Raw genomic sequence first — 8,359 nt, forward strand, 5'->3', positions numbered from 1 at the left:
TATACGCGATCACTGAGAGAACTAAACACTGAGAGAACAAAGAAAACTTATACGCGACCACTGAGAGAACTGAACAATGAGAGAACATAATGAACTTATACGCGATTATTAAGAGAAATTAGGTTACAACTTAGTTAGAATTTAACACGCGATCACAGAGACAAATTAACACGCGGTCAATAAGAGAACTTAACACTGAGAGAACTTAGCTTACTTATACGCGATTACTGAGAGAACTTAAGACGCGATCATTGAGAGAACAAAACACTGAGAGAACTTAGAGAACTTATACGCGATCACTGAGAGAACTTAACACTGAGAGAACAAAGAAAACTTATACGCGACCACTGAGAGAACTGAACAATTAGAGAACATAATGAACTTATACACGGTTATTGAGAGAAATGAGGTTACAACTTAGTTAGAACTTAACACGCGATCACAGAGACAAATTAACACGCGGTCAATAAGAGAACTTAACACTGAGAGAACTTAGCTTACTTATACGCGATTACTGAGAGAACTTAAGACGCGATCATTGAGAGAACTAAACACTGAGAGAACTTAGAGAACTTATACGCGATCACTGAGAGAACTTAACACTGAGAGAATAAAGAAAACTTATAAGCGACCACTGAGAGAACTTAAGACGCGATCATTGAGAGAATTAAACACTGAGAGAACTTAGAGAACTTATACGCGATCACTGAGAGAACTAAACACTGAGAGAACAAAGAAAACTTATACGCGACCACTGAGAGAACTGAACAATGAGAGAACATAATGAACTTATACGCGATTATTGAGAGAAATTAGGTTACAACTTAGTTAGAATTTAACACGCAATCACAGAGACAAATTAACACGCGGTCAATGAGAGAACTTAACACTGAGAGAACTTAGCTTACTTATACGCGATAACTGAGAGAACTTTAGACGCGATCATTGACAGAACTTAACACTGAGAGAACTTTGAGAACTTATACGCGATAACTGAGAGAACTTAACACTGAGAGAACAAAGAAAACTAATACGCGATAACTGAGAGAACTTAAGACGCGATCATTGAGAGAATTAAACACTGAGAAAACTTAGAGAACTTATACGCGATCACTGAGAGAACTTAACACTGAGAGAACAAAGAAAACTTATACGCATCCCACTGAGAGAACTGAACAATAAGAGAACATAATGAACTTATACACGATTATTGAGAGAAATGAGGTTACAACTTAGTTAGAACTTAACACGCGATCACAGAGACAAATTAAAAGGCGGTCAATGAGAGAACTTAACACTGAGAGAACTAAGCTTACTTATACGCGATAACTGAGAGAACTTAAGACGCGATCATTGAGAGAACTAAACACTGAGAGAACTTAGATCTTATACGCGATCACTGAGAGAACTTAACACTGAGAAACAAAGAAAACTTATACGCGACCACTGAGAGAACTGAACAATGAGAGAACATAATGAACTTATACGCGATTATTGAGAGAAATTAGGTTTCAACTTAGTTAGAATTTAACATGCGATCACAGAGACAAATTAACACGCAGTCAATGAGAGAACTTAACACTGAGAGAACTTAGCTTACTTATACGCGATTACTGAGAGAACTTAAGACACGATCATTGACAGAACTTAACACTGAAAGAACTTTGAGAACTTATGTGCGATAACTGAGAGAACTTAACACTGAGAGAACAAAGAAAACTTATACGCGATAACTGAGAGAACTTAAGACGCGATCATTGAGAGAATTAAACACTGAGAGAACTTAGAGAACTTATACGCGATCACTGAGAGAACTTAACACTGAGAGAACAAAGAAAACTTATACGCGACCACTGAGAGAACTAAACAATAAGAGAACATAATGAACTTATACACGATTATTGAGAGAAATGAGGTTACAACTTAGTTAGAACTTAACACGCGATCACAGAGACAAATTAACACGCGGTCAATGAGAGAACTTAACACTGAGAGAACTAAGCTTACTTATACGCGATAACTGAGAGAACTTATGACGCGATCATTGAGAGAACTAAACACTGAGAGAACTTAGATAACTTATACGCGATCACTGAGAGAACTTAACACTGAAAAACAAAGAAAACTTATACGCAACCACTGAGAGAACTGAACAATGAGAGAACATAATGAACTTATACACGATTATTGAGAGAAATTAGGTTACAACTTAGTTAGAACTTAACACGCGATCACAAAGAAAAATTAACATGCGGTCAATGAAAAACCTAATACTAAGAGAACTTAACTCACTTATACGCGATAATGGGGGAACTTATGACGCGATCGTTGAGAGAACTAAACACTGAAAGAACTTAGAGAACTTATACGCGATCACTGAGAGAACTTAACACTGAGAGAATAAAGAAAACTTATACGCGACCACTGAGAGAACTAAACAATAAGAGAACATAATGAACTTATACACGATTATTGAGAGAAATGAGGTTACAACTTAGTTAGAACTTAACACGCGATCACAGAGACAAATTAACACGCGGTCAATGAGAGAACTTAACACTGAGAGAACTAAGCTTACTTATACGCGATAACTGAGAGAACTTATGACGCGATCATTGAGAGAACTAAACACTGAGAGAACTTAGATAACTTATACGCGATCACTGAGAGAACTTAACACTGAAAAACAAAGAAAACTTATACGCAACCACTGAGAGAACTGAACAATGAGAGAACATAATGAACTTATACACGATTATTGAGAGAAATTAGGTTACAACTTAGTTAGAACTTAACACGCGATCACAAAGAAAAATTAACATGCGGTCAATGAAAAACCTAATACTAAGAGAACTTAACTCACTTATACGCGATAATGGGGGAACTTATGACGCGATCGTTGAGAGAACTAAACACTGAAAGAACTTAGAGAACTTATACGCGATCACTGAGAGAACTTAACACTGAGAGAATAAAGAAAACTTATACGCGACCACTGAGAGAACAGAACAATAAGAGAACATAATGAACTTATACACGATTATTGAGAGAAATTAGGTTACAACTTAGTTGGAACTTAACACGCAATCACAGAGACAAATTAACACGCGGTCAATGAGAGAACTTAACATTGAGAGAACTTAGCTTACTTATACATGATAACTGAGAGAACTTAAGACACGATCATTGAGAGAATTAAACACTGACAGAACTTAGAGAACTTATACGCGATCACTGAGAGAACTTAACACTAAGAGAACAAAGAAAACTTATACGCGACCACTGAGAGAACTGAACAATCAGAGAACATAATGAACTTATACGCGATTATTGAGAGAAATTAGGTTACAACTTAGTTAGAATTTAACACGCGATCACAGAGACAAATTAACACGCGGTCAATAAGAGAACTTAACACTGAGAGAACTTAGCTTACTTATACGCGATTACTGAGAGAACTTAAGACGCGATCATTGAGAGAACTAAACACTGAGAGAACTTAGAGAACTTATACGCGATCACTGAGAGAACTTAACACTGAGAGAATAAAGAAAACTTATACGCGACCACTGAGAGAACTGAACAATAAGAGAACATAATGAACTTACACGTGATTATTGAGAGAAATTAGGTAACAACTTAGTTAGAATTTAACACGCGATCACAGAGACAAATTAACACGCGGGCAATGAGAGAACTTAACACTGAGAGAACTTAGCTTACTTATACGCGATTATTGAGAGAACTTAAGACGCGATCATTGACAGAACTTCACACTGAGAGAACTTTGAGAACTTATACGCGATAACTGAGAGAACTTAACACTGAGAGAACAAAGAAAACTTATACGCGATAACTGAGAGAACTTAAGACGCGATCATTGAGAGATTTAAACACTGAGAGAACTTAGAGAACTTATACACGATCACTGAGAGAACTTAAAACTGAGAGAACAAAGAAAACTTATACGCGACCACTGAGAGAACTGAACAATAAGAGAACATAATGAACTTATACACGATTATTGAGAGAAATGAGGTTACAACTTAGTTAGAACTTAACACGCGATCACAAAGAAAAATTAACACGCGGTCAATGAAAAACCTAACACTAAGAGAACTTAACTTACTTATACGCGATAATTGGGGAACTTATGACGCGATCATTGAGAGAACTAAACACTGAAAGAACTTAGAGAAATTATACGCGATCACTGAGAGAACTTAACACTGAGAGAATAAAGAAAACTTATACGCCACCACTGAGAGAACAGAACAATAAGAGAACATATGAACTTATACACAATTATTGAGAGAAATTAGGTTACAACTTAGTTAGACCTTAACACGCGATCACAGAGACAAATTAACACGCGGTCAATGAGAGAACTTAACATTGAGAGAACTTAGCTTACTTATACGCGATAACTAAGAGAACTTAAGACGCGATCATTGAGAGAACTTAACACTGAGAGAACAAAGAAAACTTATACGCGACCACTGTGAGAACTGAACAATGAGAGAACATAATGAACTTATACGCGATTATTGAGAGAAATTAGGTTACAACTTAGTTAGAACTTAACACGCAATCACAGAGACAAATTAACACGCGGTCAATGAGAGAACTTAACACTGAGAGAACAAAGAAAACTTATACGCGACCACTGAGAGAGCTTAACAATGAGAGAACATAGAGAACTTATATGCGATAATTGAGAAAAATTAGGTAATAACTTAATTAGAATTTAACACGCGATCACAGAGACAAATTAACATGCGGTCAATGAGAGAACTTAACACTGAGAGAACTTAGCGCACTTATACTTGATAACTGAGAGAACTTAAGACGCGATCATTGAGAGAACTTAACACTGAGAGAAATTAGAGAACTTGTACGTAATTACTGAGAGAAATTAAGACACGATCATTGAGAGAACTTAACACGCAATCGCAGAGAGAAATTAACACGCTGTCAATTAGAGAACTTAACACTGAGAGAAATTAAAGAACTTATACGCGATAACTGAGAGAAATTAAGACGCGATCATTGAGAGAAAATAACAAACAATCACTGCGAAAACAAACACTGAGAGAACATAGAGAACTTATACGCGATCACTGAGAAAAATTAAAATGCCATCATTGACAGAACTTAACACTGACAGAACAGAAAGAACTTATACGCGATTACTGAGAGAAAATAAGACGCGATCAGTGAGAAAAATTAAAACGCTATTATTGAGAGAACTTAACACTGAGAGAACTTAGAGCACTTATACGCGATAACTGGGAGAACCTAAGACCCCCCAAATACCCCCAAAAAGACCCAAAATACCCATAATACTCTAACCTAACCCTAACCTAACCCTAACCTGCCAAAATTATGAGTATTTGGGTATTTTAAGCGAATTTGGGTGTATTTGGGTGCATTTCAGATTTTTTTTGGTGTTTTGGGGTAAATCATATTGCGCACTTAACACTGAGAGAAAAAAAAGAACATATACGCGATCACTAAGAGAAATAAAGACACGAACACTGAGAGAACTTAACACTGAGAGAACATAGAGCACTTATACGCGATATCTGAGAGAACTTATGACATGATCATTGAGAAAACTAAACATTGAGAGAACATAATGAACTTATACGTGATTATTGAGAGAAATTAGGTTACAACTTAGTTAGAATTTAACACGCGATCACAGAGACAAATTAACACGCAGTCAATGAGAGAACTTAACACTGAGGGAACTTAGCTTACTTATACGCGATAACTGAGAGAACTTAAGACACGATCATTGAGAGAATTAAACACTGAGAGAACTTAGAGAACTTATACGCGATCACTGAGAGAACTAAACACTGAGAGAACAAAGAAAACTTATACGCGACCATTGAGAGAACTGAACAATGAGAGAACATAATGAACTTATACGCGATTATTGAGAGAAATTAGGTTACAACTTAGTTAGAATTTAACACGCGATCACAGAGACAAATTAACACGCGGTCAATAAGAGAACTTAACACTGAGAGAACTTAGCTTACTTATACGCGATTACTGAGAGAACTTAAGACGTGATCATTGAGAGAACTAAACACTGAGAGAACTTAGAGAACTTATACGCGATCACTGAGAGAACTTAGCACTGAGAGAATAAAGAAAACTTATACGCGACCACTGAGAGAATTGAACAATAAGAGAACATAATGAACTTACACGTGATTATTGAGAGAAATTAGGTTACAACTTAGTTAGAATTTAACACGCGATCACAGAGACAAATTAACACGCGGTCAATGAGAGAACTTAACACTGAGAGAACTTAGCTTACTTATACGCGATAACTGAGAGAACTTAAGACGCGATCATTGACAGAACTTAACACTGAGAGAACTTATACGCGATAACTGAGAGAACTTAACACTGAGAGAACAAAGAAAACTTATACGCGATAACTGAGAGAACTTAAGACGCAATCATTGAGAGAATTCAACACTGAGAGAACTTAGAGAACTTATACGCGATCACTGAGAGAACTTAACACTGAGAGAACAAAGAAAACTTATACGTGACCACTGAGAGAACTGAACAATAAGAGAACATAATGAACTTACACGTGATTATTGAGAGAAATTAGGTTACAACTTAGTTAGAATTTAACACGCGATCACAGGGACAAATTAACACGCGGTCAATGAGAGAACTTAACACTGAGAGAACTTAGCTTACTTATAGGCGATAACTGAGAGAACTTAAGAAGCGATCATTGAGAGAACTAAACACTGAGAGAACTTAGATAACTTATATGCGATCACTGAGAGAACTTAACACTGAGAAACAAAGAAAACTTATACGCAACGACTGAGAGAACTGAACAATGAGAGAACATAATGAACTTATAAACGATTATTGAAAGAAATTAGGTTACAACTTAGTTAGAACTTAACACGCGATCACAAAGAAAAATTAACACCCGGTCAATGAAAAACCTAACACTAAAAGAACTTAACTTACTTATACGCGATAATGGGGGAACTTATGACGCGATCATTGAGAGAACTAAACACTGAAAGAACTTAGAGAACTTATACGCGATCACTGAGAGAACTTAACACTGAGAGAATAAAGAAAACTTATACGCGACCACTGAGAGAACAGAACAATAAGAGAACATAATGAACTTATACACGATTATTGAGAGAAATTAGGTTACAACTTAGTTGGAACTTAACACGCGATCACAGAGACAAATTAACACGCGGTCAATGAGAGAACTTAACATTGAGAGAACTTAGCTTACTTATACATGATAACTGAGAGAACTTAAGACACGATCATTGAGAGAATTAAACACTGAGAGAACTTAGAGAACTTATACGCGATCACTGAGAGAACTTAACACTAAGAGAACAAAGAAAACTTATACGCGACCACTGAGAGAACTGAACAATCAGAGAACATAATGAACTTATACGCGATTGAGAGAAATTAGGTTACAACTTAGTTAGAATTTAACACGCGATCACAGAGACAAATTAACACGCGGTCAATAAGAGAACTTAACACTGAGAGAACTTAGCTTACTTATACGCGATTACTGAGAGAACTTAAGACGCGATCATTGAGAGAACTAAACACTGAGAGAACTTAGAGAACTTATACGCGATCACTGAGAGAACTTAACACTGAGAGAATAAAGAAAACTTATACGCGACCACTGAGAGAACTGAACAATAAGAGAACATAATGAACTTACACGTGATTATTGAGAGAAATTAGGTTACAACTTAGTTAGAATTTAACACGCGATCACAGAGACAAATTAACACGCGGGCAATGAGAGAACTTAACACTGAGAGAACTTAGCTTACTTATACGCAATTATTGAGAGAACTTAAGACGCGATCATTGACAGAACTTAACACTGAGAGAACTTTGAGAACTTATACGCGATAACTGAGAGAACTTAACACTGAGAGAACAAAGAAAACTTATACGTGATAACTGAGAGAACTTAAGACGCGATCATTGAGAGATTTAAACACTGAGAGAACTTAGAGAACTTATACACGATCACTGAGAGAACTTAAAACTGAGAGAACAAAGAAAACTTATACGCGACCACTGAGAGAACTGAACAATAAGAGAACATAATGAACTTATACACGATTATTGAGAGAAATGAGGTTACAACTTAGTTAGAACTTAACACGCAATCACAGAGACAAATTATCACGCGGTCAATGAGAGAACTTAACATTGAGAGAACTTAGCTTACTTATAGGCGATAACTGAGAGAACTTAAGAAGCGATCATTGAGAGAACTAAACACTGAGAGAACTTAGATAACTTA

Source organism: Dreissena polymorpha, unplaced genomic scaffold, assembly GCF_020536995.1.
Source record: "Dreissena polymorpha isolate Duluth1 unplaced genomic scaffold, UMN_Dpol_1.0 chrUn001, whole genome shotgun sequence".
NCBI lineage: Eukaryota > Metazoa > Mollusca > Bivalvia > Myida > Dreissenidae > Dreissena > Dreissena polymorpha.